At 46.3% G+C, this 20,754-nt stretch overlaps 1 protein-coding gene across 4 annotated transcripts in view; it reads right to left on the bottom strand.

Annotated features, from left to right (window-relative positions):
* Sgms2 (sphingomyelin synthase 2) overlaps nt 1-17,993 on the bottom strand; it is a 71,787-nt gene extending 53,794 nt beyond the window's left edge. For 2 of the 4 annotated variants that reach the window (XM_041652576.1, XM_041652593.1), the window contains exon 1: nt 17,784-17,993. The gene's annotated coding sequence lies outside the window, so the exon portion shown is untranslated. Of the gene's footprint in view, nt 1-17,440; nt 17,598-17,783 lie in introns of those variants that run through there. The other 2 variants (XM_041652584.1, XM_041652603.1) reach the window with 1 other exon arrangement.
* Nucleotides 17,994-20,754: the final 2,761 nt, after the last annotated feature.

Here is a 20,754-nt window from a genome sequence, read left to right as displayed (position 1 = left end):
AGATCATGAATTAGCCTAGCCCTCACCAGATGAGACACAGTCACCACCTACATTAGAATGAAAATTAAGTGACATAATTACCCTCCCCACAACTCCCATGTGCTTGCTAACCCAAACAGGGCTGCCGTGTATCCTCTCTACCAAATGAAACTGCCTTCTGCATTACTTTTGCTTTGTTTGGGTGTTTCTCTGTGTGACGCCAAGAATATCATTTTCCAAAATCTTTACTTGATAGTAAAGACTATATTAGGACGGGCATGAGATTTTTCACATGGGAAATGCACCGAGCTTCATCTTACCTCTCTAACATTGTGGGACAAAGTAAAGAGGATCTTTTTTCTTTTGTGCTTGAAGCTTGCAGACAGTAAATGATCACAGTTCCAAATGAGCAAAGAAATGTGTGCCTGTGCCCCACCATCTTTACAGCAAGGGTAGACTATCCATTCATACACTCCCTCCCCACCTGCCTTTCTGCGGTGCTAAGGACCCAAAGGAGAGGCTCACACAGGCAAATGCTCTGCCTCTGGCCTCCCAGTCTGGGTCATCACACTTGGTGATGTGCAGAGACAGACTAATGAATGAGTCACCTTCTAACGGTGGACACTGAGAGATGGGTAGGAGTAAGGGGTTTCCTAAGGGAGACAGTATGAGTGTTATACCCAGATCACGGAGTTCCCCCAAAAGCCACCTAGGAGATCAAGTCCTATATGTAAAAGCAAAGAGCCTTTATTCTCCAACGTATTGGAGTGATGGGAGAGCCCCGAGCTCAGTTGAGGTTGGGCTTTTATAATAGGAAAGGTAGGGGTGAGGAATTTCTAAGGTTCAGGATCCCTGATTGGCTGACATTTGTCTATGGGTGTCCAGGTGAAAAGCGATGAGCATGTGCTGTCAGGTAAACCTATCTACAATGGTTGGGACATTAGAAATTTCAAACTGCAGAGCCTCCCACATACTGCTCCAGCAACTGGGCACCACCACATTGCAAAAGCATATAGGTGCTGACGTAGAAGAGAACACGAGGATTCTTATGACTATGTATTAGGCAATAGGATACATTTTAGACACAACATCAAAAGCATAAACAAAGAAAATAGTGGGTAAGCTGGATTTAATTAACTTCTGCCTGCCAAAAGACAGTTAAGAGGATTGGGACAATTCACAAACTAGGGCAACTCTTTTTCCTTTCCAAACACATAACTAGCAGAGGACTTAAACCCCCAATAGAGCTGGAAAGCCTGCTCCATGGTTAAGGGCACTTGTTGCTAGTGCAGAGTTATCCAGATTCAATTCCTAGCATACACATGGTGGTTTACAATCATCCGTAACTCTAGTTTTGGGGGATCCAATGCCGCCTTCCGACCTCCAATGGCACCAAGCACACGCATGGTACATATACACACAACAGTCACATAAATGTTAAAAAGTAACATAAATAAATATAATTAAAAAATAACAATACTCAGAGACTTCTTACAACATAAGACAACAAAGAGCCCAGTTAAAAAGCACAGAAGATCTGAAGGATGCTGGATATGGCGGTGCAAATTACTCTTATCTCAGCCTGCAGGAGGTTGAAAGACAAGGGCGCCTGCAAGTTTGAGCAAGACTATGTCTAAAGAACCAAAACCAAGCCGCAAACAATAATGGGACAGATACTTCATCAGAGAACACACACGGATAGCACACACCAGTGTCCACCATCTCCGATGCTGTGTGTCATTAGGGGCTACCATTTAAAACACAAAACACTGTTAGAGTCACCAGCTAAAGTCTAAAACCAACATCATCAAACTCTGCAGAGGACGAGAAGCTCCTGGCTCTCTCACACCTTGATGTCGAAAATACAAAACCGTATATCCTCATGAGGTGACATTTTGGGCAAATTCTGACAAAGGTAAATACACTTGTAATGAATGATTCAGCCACGCAGCATGGCTGACACTTCCGGGGTTCTCGGGCCACGCTGCAGACAAGCCCTCAGGCAGAAGTGCCGAACGGCCTGTGTGACCCACGTGCGACAAGGTTGCAGCACTTACGTCTGAGGCAACCGCGTGAGCCCTTGCGCGCATGCGTGAGCTCCGTCATCTGCACATGACGTAACCACATCATCCCCCTGTGCGAATGCGCTAGGCAGCGCTTAAAAGCAGGACGCCATGTTCAAGCCCAGTCTCTGCAGACCGACCTCACCAATAAACTCCTACGCGGGTTTGTTGTGTTTCTGTGTTTCCTCCTCACTCGGGCCAGGTAATTTCACTTGTCACGTTGAACAAACCAACAGACCTCCTTGGCATTAGAGTTCAGCTCTAGCTGCCTCCTGACTGTAGCTACAATCTGACCAGCTACCACCAAAACCATAAGCCTAAAATAAAACAAATCATTTTCCCTCCCTCCCTCTCTCCTTAAATTGGTAGTCTGTCTCAGCAACTAGAGAAAAAAAAACATACTGTGTTTAATAATTGACCATAACTCCGCAATACTTACGGACTGTTTTTTTTTTCTACAAAACCAAAATATTTTAAATACGGAGTTAAGCTGAAAAGCAATACTCTAATATTAAGGAAAACAATCCCCAGTTACATCCTTGAAAAATGTTAGTTTACTCAAACATTCCCAGATGCAAACTTCCCCTACACTCAAGGCTTCTAAACACACGTTCTAAGCACAGCCGACCTTAATAAAATCCCAGCTGTGGTCAAGGCGGAGTTACATCTTGTGACTTGACAACTTTGGTCTGCATCATCAATGCTGCGTCCTACAGGTTTTCAAATTCAACATAAACCTTATGCAGGGGATGTTTCAGCTCTCAGTGACAGGACCTGTCTGTCTCTGTCCTGCTGCCTTCAATCAGTAAACAGTGTAAGTGTACCGGGTGAGGGGTGGCGGTGGGGGTAGGGGTGGGGCTTAGCAATGAAGAGGTAAGGGTAACTAAATGAAACCAACCCTCAGAAGACTCCTTTGCTTCCAAAACAGCAAGCCCCTTAGGCTATCTGGAAAGAACGTTGTTCCTGTTTGCTTATTTTAGTTTTTGAAATCTGGTTGCGTGGGTGTGGGGGGAATGTGTTTGTGGATAGGATACCAGGCATGAACCCGGGCCTTGGGCAGGGGAGGCAAGCGCTCTGTTGCTGGGCTATATTCCCCAGCCTCTAGTACAAACATTCTTGTAAGGCTGGTGATAAGGCTCCATGGGTAAAGGTACTTGCCACCAAGCCAGCAGACCTGATGTTAATCCTTACAGATACTGCCTCCAGCAGAAATCAGACTGCAATGATCCTGGTAGGAGTAGGGACCTTCAAGAGACACTGTGCCCCTCCCATTGGCTTCAGACCATTGAAACAACGGTCTCTGAGAAACTGGAATTTCCTCGGGAATCTCATGCTGAGAGAAAGAAAAACCTGAAGGTTGGTGCCTTCCAGAGCAGGAACTTGCCTCTGCAAAGAGATAAGACAGTTCTGACCTATGGGGGGGGGGGGGGGGGGGGAGATAGGGACGTTGATGCTGGGACAAGGGTGACAAGGGGACAAGGGCGGGACAGCAGCCGGACTGCTTCCTTACACACACTCCTTGTCTTCTATTTCAATCTAAGCCTCATCGAGACCCACAGCAAGGAGTTTGGGGGAGGTGGGATATCCACTGGCTCTGTTAATTTGGTCTTCTCCCCAAGGCGGCAACACAGAACACACTTCTCTCTGCTCTTCACTGTTACTCGGCTGTCTGACGGGCATGCTGGGGGGGGGGGGGGGTGTGAATGAGTGGCAGAGCCCAGTAAGGCAGGGTCCAAGAGCTTAAGCTCTGACCCTAACAACTCAGGTAACCAAACCAGACCCATGGCTATACAAATCAGCAACCAATATAAGTATGAGCATTTAAGCTGCATCTGGGAAATCTAGACCACATTTAATCATGCGCTATTTCAAATGACAGACTGCATTATTATATTATTACTATTATTATTATGCTTCTTTCAGTCTTGCTCAGAGCAGGCACTGGCATTTTGAAAGCACTTTTTAAAAAATTGTTTTTATTGAGCTCTACATTTTTCTCCACTTCCCTCCCATCTCTCCCCTCCCCTTCAACCCTCTCCCAAGGTCCTCATGCTCCCAATTTACTCAGGAGAGCCTGTCTTTTTCTACTTCCCATGTAGATTAGATCCATGTATGTCTCTCTTAGGGTCTTCTTGTCGTCTACTGAAAGTCCTTCTTCATGCACGACCACGTTGGTTGCATGTCCTCATCCCTACAATGACACAACTCTTAGGTATTTTAATCACTTCTTAAAAACTGATGATCTAGCCTGGCAGTGGTGGTGCACGCCTTTAATCCCATCACTCAGGAGGCAGAGTTATCCCGATCTACAAATGAGTTCCAGGAGGATCTGAGTTCAAGGCTAGCCTGGTCTACAAAGTAAGTTCTAGGACAGTCAGGACTGATGCACAAATAAACCTTGTCTTGAAAAACAATAAAATAAATGAAATAAAATAAAAACAAAAATTGATAATCTATATTCCTTTTAAACCGTCCACATGCCTTGTACTTGACCGTCAGACAGAAACGCATCTACAGAAATAACAACCACATCCCAAAGTTATTTCTCAACAGTTTTCAAAATTCCATGCAAGCCCTACACTATAATTTCAAATACAAACAATTCATCTCGAAAGATCTTCCTTGTGGCTTCTAGGAACCACATTCATAACAACCAATTATACGGGCTGGCTACCCTGAAGGTCCTTCAGAAAGCAGCGTGTGCTGCACGGTGTATTTACTCTCCAACCCCAGCTCACAGGGCAGGAGGCCATGGAGACTTACTTCTCAGACACAAGTCAACACCAGACAGAGGCTGACCTGAGGACTGGCCTCAGGACTCCACCTCCAATCTCACGTTGCCATGACAGCCTGGGCTAACAGCTCCTGTTGACAAGTGTCTATGACAACTCACTGCTGACACCACACTTCTTTCCACTTCTGCTTCCAAAGCCAGTGTTGAGAAACGGTGGGCATCACGAAGGAGCTTATAGGACTGGGCAGGCACACCGACGGCTCTATGTGTTAAAGCCTGGATATATTAAAAGGGTCGGGCTGGGTTCTCTTTACGGACACTTTCTCTTACATTAAATTTTTTGAGGACAAGTGACTTTTAAAGGCCATTTCTTTCTTTTAAACTTCACACTGTAATGACTGAGTCTCAGGATGCTAACACAGCTACTCGGTCACTGGAGTATGTGCTCAACCCTCAGACCTTTCACAAGTAACAGTTCGGTGAACGCGAGGTTCCAGAGGTCCTTTTTTTTATGGAGAAAATTGGAGTTTACTAAGAACGGGTTTCAATAAAAATTAAATCATGCAAATTGAGCTGGGGTCGGGGGTATGGGAGAAGACAGTAGTACAAGCCCCAGAATGAGCACAAGGGTCTTTTGAGTCATCTCAAGTGTATCATTTGAAGGATAAAATTCAAGTCTGGCATGGTCGCACATGCCTTTAATCTCAGCACTCCGGAAGCAAAGGGAGACGGATCTCTGTGAGTTTGAGACCAACCTGGTCTACATAATGAGTTCCAGGACAGCTAAGGCCATAGAGAAATCATGTCTTGAAAAAGACGACGACAACAACAAAAGCCAATCTTTTATTTAAAAAAAAAAAAAGTAAAAGTAAATAAATCTCACACAGTTGTTCCTATATCACAGTCTGTAGTAAAGTTAATTATTTCTGTTACTAGGAAACATTGCAGAAAAACAAGGTTCACCCCCACCCCATCCCTCTACCTAAAGGAATATCCATCCACTTAGAGTAAGTACATTTACTGTCTCCATGGCAACTAGTATAACTGGGGCGCTGTAACGGGAGAATAATGAAGAGAAAAACAATGTGATTGGGCTGGAAGGAAAAACAAACAAACAAAACCCAAAAGCACCACACATCAGTGGTGAGAAACGTAACACCCAAAAGAGAAAATAAAAACGGGAGCCTTTCCAAAAAGAAGCTTGTGACATTCTGTGGTCACCTCCTACCCAGTCTGTGAACCACAGGCCTCCTCAGACTCAAGACACTTAGAGTATTTTGGGTCACACAAACGTCTCAGAAAAGGTGAGGCTAGTCGTACATAGTGATGAGGGTTTATAATCCCAGCATTCAGGAGGAAAAGACAGGAGGATCAAGAGTTCAAAGCTAGCCGGAGCTACAGGAGGCCCTATTTCAAAAAAGCAAGCAAAAATGATAACTCTCATTATGGTGGCTCACATATGCAACCTCAGCCCTTTGAAGGTGGAGGCCAGCCTGGGCTCTATAGCAAGACTCTGATGAAAATACCAAATAAATAAAGGAACTGTGTAGAAGGACTTGAGAGATAACTTCACTCACGGAAAACAGAGGACTAGGAGAGGGGTGTGGGGGTCTTTTGAAATGGGCAAATGGTTTCCGTAGGGTTTCCGTCCAAATTCCCACACAACGGCAGGACACAAATGAAACATACTGAAAGTAGATGAGGAGAGAGATGTAATCCTGGACAAAAGCCTCAGGCCAGGCAAGACTGAGGAGACTGGGGCAGGTGGCCGGAAGGAGAGCATCAGAGAGAAGGGCGAGGGTAAAGCCTGGTCCTGCATTTGCTATATGGCAGTAGAGTGACCAGACAGTCCAGGCACGTGGAGACAGAGTATCCATAGGCCAGACAGTAAAGAGAGAGAGAGAGAAGGTTCCCACTGCATGTACTGGAAATGGATGCTTTTGTGTTCTAAATCCCTCCTCTGGAAAAATTCTCTACCTCCCCACTACTCACCACAAGCGTTGCTAAACCCAGTGGTGGCTGGGTTCTCACCTTACTCAACTATGACTTACAACACAGCTGATTACCCCACTCTCTCCAACAGTCAGCTACACCTGCAACGTGGCGCTCCCCGCCTGCCCCTTGCCTTGTGGTAACTCCGTTTGCTGTCCACCTTGACCTACTCACTTGGCTAGCGTCAGGAGTTCCCTGTTTACAAAATCTCCCCCCCCCCACGTGATTCTGACGGCCTTCATTACCGCTCGTGTGTTGACAAGTCTGGCCCTAACCTGGGTCCTAAAAGTTAGGTCTCAGACACAGCTGAAATCAATCTCCACTAAGGGTCAACTAAAACTACCTAATTACCAAAGAGTAAAGTCAGCCATCACAGGGCTCCCGCCCACGGGGAGATCTCCGACTAGATCGTGTTTACATGCCCCACCCACACACCCACAACTCACCTGCCACTTTCCATCTCCGGTACCATCCTCCACTCCACTCCACATCACTTTCCCATAAAATGCTCAAGGGCCGGGCGGTGGTGGCGCACGCCTTTAATCCCAGCACTCGGGAGGCAGAGGCAGGCGGATCTCTGTGAGTTCGAGGCCAGCCTGGTCTACAAGAGCTAGTTCCTGGACAGGAACCAAAAAGCTACGGAGAAACCCTATCTCAAAAATCCCAAATAAATAAATAAATAAATAAATAAATAATAATAAAAATGCTCCCAAGGCTTCAGAATGGAGTTCTTACGGCTCTCTGCCATTAGCTACAGGGCTATGCCACAAATATAAGTCGGTCATACCCATTCTCGTATGCACTTCGTGTTGCCTTCTTGTGGCATTTGAAATCATCATCATCCTCTTACTTCTTAGGCCCTGCTGGTCAGCCAGCTGCCTCCCCCCGACCCCACCCCGTCACTACCGTTCCTTCCATGCTACAGCTGGTCTCCTATGCCTTGCATCTCCTGTCCAGTTCCACAGGCTGGTAGGCATGGTACCCTCTGCTGAGCCTTGAAAGCCCGACCTCTTCTGACAAACCCAGTCATCCCGTTGCAGGAGAAGGCCTCTCCGTCGCTATCTACTTCCTTCAGAGAACCCGCCCAAACCTAAGTGGATTTTCTTATCAGCATCATTTCCTTATCACCCTGTCAGTCTCTGAGAACCTGGCTTCTTAACACACGCAGACTCTGCATTTGAGGAGAAATCTTAACTCATGCTCCCTGCAGCATTCTAGAACGGAGGAAAATGGCCACGATGGGCACATCTGCTATTCCAGCACTGAGATGTGACAATCTTGAGTTTGACACCAGCCTGAGTCACCAAGTAACGGTCTAAAGAATTAAAAAGGCTTGGAATTCAGCTCAGTGGTAGAGAGCACTTGCCTAGCATGTGTGTGTGTGTGTCGGGGGGGGGGGGTACCTCTAGCATCTAGCAGGTACTCAAAAGATGCTCTATAGAGCATCAACTTTAGAAGGAACTGAGGAAGACTATATTATTCACGAAACTCCAAGTATGTATGAAATCCAAGGCAATTTCTCCTGAGAACCAAATGAGAGTAGCGGCTGAGTTACCCCCACCCCTATTCTCTCTCTCTCTCTCTCTCTCTCTCTCTCTCTCTCTCTCACACACACACACACACACACACACACACGCTCTGCTGTGCCACCTCTTACATCCTGATCCTATCACTTCCAGGTAAACTGCTGTGGCTCCTTCTAGAGGCTGAATGATGAGTCAAATAGCAGCCTGGGGGGCTGGAGAGATGGCTCAGCAGCTAAGAGCACTTCTGGTTCTTACTGAGAACCTGGGCTCAGTTCCCGGCACCCATAGACAGCCCACAACCATCCATAATGTCAGTTCCGGGGATCTGATGCCCTCTACTGACACACCCACATATGGTGCAGACATACATGCAAGCCAAACACAGACACACATAAAATAAAACAAATCTAACAGAAAAAAAAAAAGAAGAAGAAGAAGCAGTCTTTTGGAGTAGCTCTGCAGTAGGGTCCCATTGCTGCCCACACAAGTTATGATGCATTTAATGGCTTAAAACATACATTTCTTTCCTAGGCATTCTGGAGATGAGATTTCTCACTGATCTACAGCCAAGGTGTAAGCTGGGCTATTTGCCTCCCGGAGGCACGGGGTGGGATAGGAAACCCATTTCTTTGCTGAGCAAAACTTCTAGAGGCTATGTATGTTCTTGAGTCCTGGCCTCATTCCACTTTTAAGGCCAAACTGTGGCCACAGGAATTGTTCTAATGATGCCAACTGTCTTGCTCTAATCAGCTTCTCCTGTTAACTTACAAGGCTCCTGCGATAAAACTGTGTACCTACATGACCGAGGATGACTCGGGACAGCTCAGCCATGGTGACTGAGTTTGATTTCTGGAACCCACACGAAGGTGAAAGGAAAGAACTGACTCCACAACCTTGTCCTCTGAGCTCCATGCATACGCACATATTCCTGGGCCATAGACACACACTATAAACAACTGTTCTTTAAAAAGAAGCGTCAATGAAATCTCCGGTACATAAGCTACTGTCCTCCGTAAGTTAAAATAGTTAAATAGTCCTTATCAATTACTAGAAAGTCTAAAATTAAAACCAATAAAATCAGGGCTAGAAAGATGACTCAGTGGCTGAGAGCACTGGCTACTCCTCCAGAGTGCCCAAGTTCAATTACCAGCAGCCACACGGCAGCTCACGACCATCTGTAACTGCAGTCCCAGGAAATCCAACATTCTCTTCTGGCCTCTGTGGGCACTGCATACTCATGATACAGACACTTAGGCAGAGAAAACACCTATAGACATTAATGAAAAAAATTTAACCAATAAAATCTTGTCAAATAGAGGGCCAGAGACTGGTCTTTTGGCTCAACTTCTGTGCTGATGGGAATGGGAGAATGACTTCATTCTTCCTGGACTCAAGAGGGCCAACCAAACCTTTGGCGATACCACACTGGAAATTAAGCGTCCAAGTTTTCCAAATGCATGTTGTAGCCCTGACTGTTTACAGGCAAGACTGTAAGGAGCAGCGACAAAGCATGTTTAGACAGGTCTGATTTTTCTTTCAATTAATTCCACATCCAAGAACATGGGGGGGGGGGCACGACAGTGGAGTCTACATCTGACCAGTGATTAGGCTCCATAGTCCGGCGGCTACCTTTGAAACCTAATTCTGGAGCTATGGAGGCTGGTCAGTGGGAGAAGGCCTTGACTGGCATGTGTTGATGCTGAGCTGACCTCAGAATCAAAGAAAAAGAGAAGTTCATTCTAAAGCACGCTAACGGAACATCGGAAAATATCTCTGTTTCTCAAATCAGAGGGATCTTCAATGGTTGTGGGTAGCTCAGTGGTAGATGAAAAAATAAAATGAAGATAATCATAGTGCCTTGTTTTAGGAGTCAATGAATAACAGTTCTAAGGACTGAGAACAAACCCTGGGACCGAGCAAGAACTATGCATTTTTGTTAAATTTTAATGTTCCTGATTGTTGCTTTATAACTGACCAATCTGTCCCACGCTCTCAGCCTCAACTAAAGTACCTTAGGGCATGTATTTTGCATATATGGAAACATGTTATGTGGCATTTCCCCAGAGGTGGCCCACACACTAATTTAACCAGAACAACACCCTGGGTTGCAATTAAGCCTTCTCGAACAGGGGCAGTTAAAGAACCTGCTGAGCAAATGCAACTTACAGAAGACAGTGGCGGCCCTGCTGAACAGCTGTCTCAGGCCCCCCTTGAAAGCCGCAGAGCATCGGCGAGGACAGTAGGGTTTGTGATTCTTAATGGCCTTGCAGTTTCAGGGACAGTGGTGCCAATGGTACAGTACTTCCCACAAGGCTATGCTCTGAGAGGGCAGCACCAGCTGTGATAGAGTCTCCCTCCCCACATCTGCATACCCGCAGGGGAGGGCAAGCATATTGTGCCTGCTCTTCGAGAGCTGGCCCAGCACCCACAGAAGCACTTCCATTCCACAGAGGTGACCCACCCGCCATTCACTGCCCTTTAACACCAAAGGGAATGGGATAATAAGAGACGGAGTCAGACCCCACCAACTCAGACAAGCTGTATCACAAAAGAAATGAGAGATCCAATTTTTGAGGCAATAGGATAGAAACCTCCGTTTAAATTAGAAATGTAGCTTCTATGTTAAAAAAAAAAAACCTAGCAAGCACGCATTCTTCACATGGTTTCTTCACATTGCGTCACATAATCCACACAATCACCTTCTGACATAAATACTGTTTCATTCCCATTTTACAGCCAAGTGGAGGGGGTTCTTTAAAGTTACCCAGTAGCAAGCAGGGTTGCACAGAAACACACTCATGTCTGCCAGGCATGGCACTTTGGGCACAACTTCCCGGTCTTAGGCACAGAGAGCAGAGAACCATCCGAGGAGGTTATAGATACCAGCCCTATGTCAGGATATGGCCCCGGAAACCCCACACATCTCTGAAGCTGCTAAAGAGATGCCAGCGCTGGGAGGAGCCCTGGAAGCCCATGTGGGGTGGCCTTCAAACCCCTGCTTCTTCCACTCCCTACTGTCTCTGCAGTTCTGGGTTCCTGAGTCTTGCTAAACTGCCCAGCTCCTCCACTTCCAGAGAGGAGACGGTAATCTCTGCTTGGCAGGATTATCTGAAGACGACAGCAACACTTCAGGGGATTGCACTTGTGTTTTAGTATCTACAATTATTTACCCTTCTCCCTGTTTTACCCCAGCATCTCCGTCTTCTGGGTGGCAAGGCTTAGAACCAACACAATTCTTTGTCCTCTCTCTTTTTCAAAGATTTTTTCCCCCCACATTTAACTAATGTGTACCTTCTTGGAAGGGCCCCGCTCTTTTTGGGGACTGGCCGCTGTGGAACAGCCGGTTAAGGATCTATGACTGAAGACCACTTTTTCTCCCTTCCACAGCCCTCAGTGAAGCTCATCCTCTCACGCCTTCCGTCAGCATTAGATCAGACTAACAACTAACACAGTCCTCGCAACTACTACCGCCTTTAGGATGTCAAGGAGGTGTGAAGGCACACCTGGCGACAGGTGGTTCCCCAGCATGCTTCTTTGTGGTAGATGCAGCGGAGAACCCTGTGAACCCATCTGTTCTCTGCTATACCACAGCCCAGAGGGTCAAGGAAGAATACAAGAAGAAGAGGAGATTCCGACATGCCCGGGGTGCTAAGCACTACCCTAAGGAAGGATGCCGAGCTTGCCTTTGGGACAATAAATACCACCTCTCATTCTGTTTCCCACCTCAAGGCTATTTCTCCCTCTGGTGGATAGAAAAGCTTTCTTAAGAATTTTAAAAATTCTACTTACTGTAGAATTGTGCCTCCCAGTTGAGGGAGGCGCTCGCCTTTAATCCTAAAGGCAGAAGAATCTCTGAGTCTTAGGCAAGTCTGTTTTACAGAGTGAGTTCCAGGACAGACAACACTATACAGAAACGGCTGGGCGGTGGTGGTGCACACCTTTAATCCCAGCACTAGGGAGGCAGAGGGGCGTGGGAATCTCTGTGAGTTCGAGACCAGCCTGGTCTACAGAGCTACAGTTCCAGGACAGGCTCCAAAGCCACAGAGAAACCCTGTCTTGAAAAACAAACAAACAAAAAAAAAATTAAAAAAAAATTATGTGACATCACGGGGGGCGTGGCACACTCCTTTAATCACAGCACGGGGCGGGGGGGGGGGGGGAGGGGGGGGGAGACAGATGGATCTCTGTGAATTCGAGGCCAACCTGGTCTAGAGAGTGAGTTCCAGGACAGGCTCTAACACATTTATGCGAAATCAATTTAAATACAACATAAACAAATTATAAGGCAACATTTCAAGTTGTTATAACAAATGGTATAAAGGTTGGGCAAAGGGGAGCCCCCACATTCAGTATCCCATTTACACTTTAATCCTAGTTATTGTTCCTTTAAAGCTTCCTTTGACTCACAAGCCACGGTAGATCAACTGAACTGAATCGGATATCTAAAAGATGCTGAATCCCACACTCCTTCCATCTTAATATGCTTTACAAAACCATACAGATAAATCAACTAATCAATTACTTTTTTGAGACGGGGTTTTACTATGTAGCCCTAGTTAATCTGGAACTTGCTATGAAGACAGGTCTGGCCTTGAACCCACAGCTGGTATTAAGGGTGTCTGCCACCACGACTGGCTAACATAAAGTTTATATTAACTAGAAATAGAAATGAAAATAGAAGGCAACATTGAAAACTTGACTCAGTAACAAAGAAGGCTTGACATACTTGTAAAACCTGAGATTCTCTATACAAAGAAATGTACTCTACTTGCAATGAAAACAATGGGCAATGCTTGCATTTTCATTAAATCAACCTGACAATTTCATACGGGTGACACACAAACTTTTTGAAAAAGTGAAAAAGTGACCTGTTTAATCCCAGCACTCAAGAAGCAGAGGCAGGTGGCTCTGAGTTCAAGGGCTGCCTGGTCTACATAGTAAGCTCTAGAACAGCCAGAACTACATAGTGAAACACTATGTAGTTTTATTTATTTATCTCAAATAAATAAATAAAAATTGATGCAATTTATCCTAAAGTTAATATACTAAATATAATAATATAAACATAATATCTGAAAATATTTAATGTTATCTCACTGGTGCTGATGATGTAACTATAGAAATAAAATTTCTTTTTCAGAGCTGCCTGGCAAAATTAACCCGGTTCTTCTCTGCTGTATTTTCTCAAAAAATAAGGTTAGCTTCATGACTAATAATAAAAACATAAACAGTCCTTTAAGAAAGCTGGAATGTTCTCTTTTCATCAGATAATCCCCAGAGTAAAGAACCAGTTCCCACTGGGCAGCTCCACCAAGCTTGATCCTCAAGCCCAAAGCTGTAAGGAACAAGTGAGATTTCAAAGAAAGGAGAGGCCCTAGAGATTGTGACCCAGCGTGGGCTGGGCACGCTGCACAGCCCTGGATTTGATCTCTTCAGTAAAGATTCGAAAATAAACAAACAGAACATTTTTTTCAATACTGAAAAACGGCCTTTCAAGAAAACAGCTAAATTAAATAGATTTCACTTTAAAAAAAAAAAAAAAGCAAAGTGGTGACTGAAGAATAATCATTCTATGTTGCTATTTAATTCAAAGCTGCTAAAATTAAAAAGAAGTGAAAACATGGGCTCAGCAGTGAAGAGTGAGGATACGCAGGATCCAGGTGTGATTGAGCCCCCACACTGGGAGGTTCACAAGCATCTTTAACTTCTGGGGGATTCGAGGCCTTTGGCCTCAGAGGGCACCAGTACTCAGTTGCACACACTTCCATACAGACCCATGCATACACATAATTAAAATTAAAAATAAAAGAAATCTTTAGAAACACTGAAAATTGGGAACAAACTTGGTTTTGGTTCAATATGGAATTGGTTCAGAAAACTAAAGATGATATGTGTTATATGAGAATCTCCTAGTGACACAAGAGTAGCTTATAATTGAGTTTGGGGGGAAAGTTAGAATACATAAAAATCAAGCCCAGGTTTGTAGAGAATAACTTTTCAGTTGGGCAACTTTTGGAAGTTAATTAACTCTATATATCACTTTCTCCCCGATAAAAAGTTAAAGAATGTCTACGTTGGGGCTGGAGAGATGGCACAGAAGTTAACAGCACTGGCTGCTCTTCCCAACAACCCAGGTTTGCTTCCCAGCAGTGACATGAAGGCTCACAACTTTCTGCCACTGAGTTCTAGAAGACCCTTCTTCCTCTTCTGGCCTCCACGAACACTGCATGTGGTACAAAAGGAAGACCCCCAGACACACAAGAGTGCCACCTCCCAAGGCTGTGGTGGGGAGTAGTTCTAGGGACCACTAGCATCTGTCCACAGTCATCTCAACCCACACAGCACTTGAGTGCCCAAACAGGAAGGTAGAATGCTAAGTGATTGTTAAGGTGATAGGTCTATTCTGCCCATTTTTCTAACTACTTCGTAACATTAATCCTAATATAAGGGAAAGCAGGACGTGGGGATACCGACACACATGGTAATCCTTTTAAAGCTCTATCTTAAGGCTTTGCCAAAAGGAAATCAATCTTGGTTGAGCTAACTTACCTATACATTTCTTTTCAGTGGGCCTGTTTGACATTATTTAAGGTAATTTGTCAAAAGCAAGCTATCTGCATTGTGCTCAGTCACCCAAGAATAAAGGAGCTCAACTCAAGAACCATCAGACCGCCACTAGGAAGGCAGCCAGCACTGTTCAGTCATTTCTGGTTTCCTCCCAGCTCCCAGCGCTCCTGCTTTTCAACCCCATAGCACTTGGGTTTTGTTGACTGAACTGTAAGTCACAAGAGCAGTACCAGAATCTCCATTATCTCAGCGCTGTTATGTATACACCAGTGCTAGTATAGAATAGGTGCTTAATAAATGTTCTGCATTGAAGTCAAATGGCTTAGTAAATACGAGTTGGATGACAACCTGATACTAGTAGTTCAGGATTCACTTCTACCAGAAGACGGGGGAAGGCTGCTCCTTCTTTAGTCCAGAATTATTAGGAATTGTCCATTAAAAGGAGGAGGAGGAGGAAGAGGAAGAGGAGGAGGAAGAGGAGGAAGTAGGGAAGTGTAGTACACGCCTGAAATCCCAGCACTGGGAAGACTGAGGCCGGAGGCTCTCAAATTCAAGGTCAGGTAGCCCCACACAGGAAGAGTGACTCTAGTCTCTCTGCCTCTGTCTCTCTTTTCCCCCATCCCCTCCCACCTTTTCCCTCAAAATATCACCTGGAAGTATCACTTTAAAAGAAAAAAAAGGTCACAATCTGTATTTCACTGTCTCTTTTAACAAATGTAAGATAACCTCTGTATATTTTGTTTAAAGTCCCACAACAGCAGAGAGCATAACTCACTGAGAGTCGCACAGTTAACACAGGGCCTACCGGTCACCTAGATTCCTCTGCACCCCCCCATGGCCACGGCCCCCTCCCCACATCCCAGCGTTGTAAGATGTCAGAGCAAATGCTTCAGATCCTTCCAAATACCTCCTAGGGCTTTGACCAAGCTCTGGGAAAAAGAAACTCAGAACAGGATGAAACAGACTACTTACTGGTGTGTTCCCGAGTTTCTCGGCAGGTTCATAGGTCAACCAGCTGGATTTAAAAATGAAACTAACAACATTAAATTAAAGATTAACTTGCTTTTAAAAAAAAAAAACCCAAGGGGCTGGAGAGACAGCTCAGACTCAGCTGTTAAAGGCACTGACTGCTTTTCCAGAGGACCCGAGTTCAATTCCCAGCACCCACAAGACAAGCTGTAACTCCAGCTCCAGGGCATCTGGCATCCTTATACATGCAGGCAAAATATCAACGCAAATAAAAAACAAAAAAACAAAACAAAACAAAAACCTCTTCAGCTAGGAGAGCAGCATGAAATAAGATCATAAGCGGACCAATGAAATGGGCTATAAACAAAACAAACAAGTCGAATTTTGCTTGCTTCTTATTAAGAAAGAAAGAAAGAAAGAAAGAAAGAAAGAAAGAAATGCTAGATAGCGCTCTACAGATACCTTCTTCCTGCAAAGTCCAGGCGTCTTATTCTTTGTCTGTCTGGACTGGCTTTGACGTCTCTTAAACACTTATTAGTTCTCACAACAGAGGGAGGGGACAAAACCTTCTTAGGTATCCACCCTGAAACATTTGACTTCCTTTAAAAACCTCCCTTCCCACTTTAAGGGAGTAGACCCGCCTTTCACGTGCTAACCTGGGCCGGACAGGTTCCACAGAGGGAACCTGGCGTTTACCTCAGCCTCCTGGAACTTGCGATTTCTTACAGGTCAACAGTTACAGTTTAGTGGAGTCTGCTTTGGAGAAGACGTTTATGATCAGACCTTCGTGCCTCCATCCTCATTAACTAACCGCATTAATCCCTTATTTAATGGTCAACACTGTTTGAAGTAGTCCTAATCTCATTTTACGGTTCCGGATGTTAAATGTAAACCAAGAGTTCAGGGTTAGTAGATGACGCTAGGAGTGAAATGCAAAGAACGGAACTGTTAAAAAAAAGTCCACACGAACCCACGGACAAAAAGAGTTGAACCTCTCCAAAAGTTCAAACACATGTCAAAATTATTTTAAGGTCACCTTAGAATAGAAAAAGCAGGTCTTGAAAACAGAGGGACGGCGAATTAATAAAAGATTACAGGAAATAACATTTGAAGTATTTGCTTTTGAGATGGAACTATCACCCACAAACTGTGACAGGGTACGGTCCACTCCCACCTCTCTGTGCTGACAAACCCTGTCTTCCTTCCTTAAGGGGCGCGGGTCTGAATGCCAAAGACAGGGAGGTCCCCTTGGGCAGCCCGGGGCTGCTCTTGTGCACAGATCTTCAGCAAGTGACAGTCTCTCCTTCGCCACCCGAACTTCAACCCTGACGCCCAGAGTGGCGCTGCACAATCTACGGTTTAACCTGTGCCATTTCAATGCCACCACCAAGTGCTCGAAAAGGGGTTACAAATGAATGAGCAGCTGGCTGGGAGGAGAGACAGCCACCAGCTGACCCCCAGCACACGAAAACTGAGGAAAGATGCCCGGGGCGGGGCGGCCTGGGGGAGGCGGTGGCGGTCAGAGCCACGTCCCCGCAGGAGCCACGTCCCCCGCGCGCTCCGCAGGACGCGCAGCCCGCAGCCCATCCTCCTCCCGGCCCGGCGCTCACCGCTCGCACGCAGCCGGTGCTCGCACGCCGGGGGCGGGGGCACTCTCTGGGCGCCGAGGACCCGGGGGACCGGGCCCGAAAGCTGCAAACTTTGTGCGGGTCTCGCCCGCTGAGGAAGCCGCTCCGCCCCAGGCCGCAGTCCCGGCGTTGCAGCGAACCGGGCTCCGGGCGACTCTGGCGGCGCCGAGGGCGGGGTCTCCGACCGGCGGAGCCCGGGGCAGCGCGCAGCTCTGTTTACCGCGGGCCTGCCCTCCCTCCCTCTCCTGCCCGCGCCCTGCGCGCTCCTGACATCATTCATTCTCGCACTCTAGCCTGCCCTCTCCGGCTCCCAGCCGTGACTCACCCCGGGCCCGAGGCTCCCGCGGACTCCCGCGGCCGTGTCTCTTCCCGGCGTCCAGCCGAGCTCGAAAAACCGGTGCGACTTCTTCGGAAGGCGGTCACAGCCGACCCTCCCCTCTGCGGCCCTAGAAGGTGCAGCGAAGGAGGGGCTTGGCAGGCAGCGCGAGGTGGCTCCCAGCCTCAGGTTGAGCGCAGAGCCCGGCAGACCTCCCTGAACGCGGGCGGGGATCAATCTGGGAAAGTTCTCTGGGTGCCGCTCCCAGTAACTTTCAGGGGTGGGGCCCGAGAATGGATAAGCCACCTCCGCACCTCCTCGGGTTTCGGAAACTGCTTCCCGATTGCGACGTGTGCGGGCCGGGGACACCCGCGCTGACTCAAGGGGTGGTGCCCCGCCTAGGTCAAGGGGGTGGGTTTCCAAACATCCTAGGACCGCTTGACGGGGTTAGTCACCGCGCCTAGTGGCACCTCTAGGTGAGCTGGAAGGGTGCTTGTTCCTAATGAGGTTAATGATGCTAACCATCTTGCCATTTGCCCCGTTAGGTGAATTGCTTTTGGGCAAGGATGAGAAACCGGAACCAGAATGAGCAGTGTGGGAGGGTGACTTTCTACGTGAATGGACGTGTGCGTTTCTGTTGCCTTGGGGGCACAAGTAAGCGTGTGTGTGGTTTCTCTGGTGACCTCAGCAGGAGGTGGTAGAAAGGATCGTCTGTCTAAAGAAATGGTCAAAGCTTGGCATTTCTTTGGGGTTGCAGTTTCCACACTTGGTGATAGTTCTCCAAGTCAACCAACCACGGTCGTCTAACTAGGAATCGAGGCAACTGCTGAACCTTTAATGAATTTAACTGATAGAAATGATTTTTTTTATGACAGTCCCTACTTCCCTTCTGGTTTTGGTGTATATGTGTAGGATCGCACAGACTGTCCTATGGGAATGAACATATAATTAACAAAAGTCAGGATAAGCATGTTTGGTGTTTAATGGTAGCGGAATTGAACACGTGAGGGAGGTCCCAAGCTGGCTGGTCTAAGGCGATGTCACAATACAGAAGGTTAAATGAAATGGCCCTGCGATTAACCACAGGCTTGATACCATTGTGGTGGAAAATGCCCTTGGTTTTAGGCTCCAGAAAGGTAGGAATCCAGAAAAGGGCATCAGCAATGAAATTTCTTTTCCTTGGGTTTATTTTTCCTTTTCAGTAGGAGTTCATTTTACATTTACAAAGCCCAGGCGTTTTGCCCAGAAGGCAATAGAAATGGATTGGTTTGCTAGCATGCTGTCCGAGTAAATGGAAATTTGAACCAACAATTTTTTTTTCTCAACAGCCACAGCTGTAATGCAGAGGCTTAGTGTCTGGTACAGGCGTGACACAGAGGGTCAAGAGTCTATGTAGGTGAATTTGGGTGACCCCTGCCCCGCGCACCCTACTTTATGATTCAAATGTGCGTACATTAAGGAGATAGGGATAAGTAAAAATTTCTACAGAACTCAGAAAAAATGACATTATAGGGTTTTTGAACTATGTACATGGACAGGGTTTTGGAAGCCCCAAAGTCCTGTGTGCACAGTTGCCGGATACGAAGGCACAGGTTGTGTGCGGAAGGCTGTTTAATGGGCAGCTTGGGACATGTGGCCCTATTGTGCTTCAGCTGGCTGTCCCACCAGGCCACTTAAAAAAATAAAACTGGGTGTGGTGAGACGCTCCCATAAGCCTAGCTCTCTGTTTGCTTTTGTGAGACAGGGTTTCTCTGTGTAGCTTTGGAGCCTGTCCTGGCACTCACTCCACAGACCAGGCTGGCCTTGAACTCACAGAGCTTCACTTGCTCTGCCTCCCTAGTGCTGGGATTAAAAGCCTGTGTCACCACTGCCCAGTATTCCTAGCTCTTTGGATGCAAAGTCAGGATCACTTCAAGCCTGCCCTCCTCCACATAAAGGGACTTCTGGCCAACCTGGGCTAAGTGAGACCCTGACTCTAAAAACTTTAAACACAAAAACAAATGAGTAAGAATATATTTATGAAGGGCCGGGCAGTGGTGGCACACGCCTTTAATCCCAGCACTCGGGAGGCAGAGGCAGGTGGATCTCTGTGAGTTCCAGGCCAGCCTGGTCTACAAGAGCTCGTTCCAGGACAGGAACCAAAAGTGACGGAGAAACCCTGTCTCAAAAGTTCAAAAAAAAAGAATATATTTATGAGTGAACCTTGTGTAGTTTCTCTGTTGGCTTTTTTTTTTTTTTTTTTTTTTTTTTTTTTGGTTTTTCGAGACAGGGTTTCTCTGTGGCTTTGGAGCCTGTCCTGGAACTAGCTCTGTAGACCAGGCTGGTCTCGAACTCACAGAGATCCACCTGCCTCTGCCTCCCGAGTGCTGGGATTAAAGGCGTGCGCCACCATCGCCCGGCTGGCTTTTTTTTTTTTTTAAGGCAAATTTTGGGACTGGGCAAGATAGCTCAGAAGTTAAGAGTACTTGCTGCTCTTACAGACAAGGGGAGGGGTTCAATGCCCAGCCCCCACATGGCAGCTTGCAACCTTCTGTAACTGCAGTCAGAGGGGTTCCAATGCCCTCTTCTGGCTTCTGTAGGCCCTGCACATTAATCATTAATGATGCACAGATATACCTGTACACTCATACACATACAAATAAACACAGTTTTTAACAAAGCAAATTATTTATCTCAATGCCTATGTTTTGACAGTAACTTTGTACAGAAAGAGGTGATTTCTTTGTCTTTCTTTAAATTTAGCTTTTCTTGCAATGCATAAAGTTAACTAAATCCATGGTTTATCGTTTTTTCAAAAATGTTGCTTGTTTGGACTGGAGAGATGACTCAGAGGTTAAGAGCACTGGCTGCTTTCACAAAAGACCCAGTTCCATCCCTGTAACTCCATTACCAGGGGATCCGATGCCTTTTTCTGGCCTCCGTAGGCAATAGGCAAAACTACCATTCAAATAAAATAAAGATAAATAAATCCTTAAGACTA

This window comes from Microtus oregoni, unplaced genomic scaffold (genome assembly GCF_018167655.1).
Source record: "Microtus oregoni isolate MIOR12 unplaced genomic scaffold, Mior012 000000F_ref0000247, whole genome shotgun sequence".
NCBI classification, from domain to species: Eukaryota; Metazoa; Chordata; class Mammalia; order Rodentia; family Cricetidae; genus Microtus; species Microtus oregoni.
This window is presented reverse-complemented; position numbering and strand designations above follow the sequence as displayed.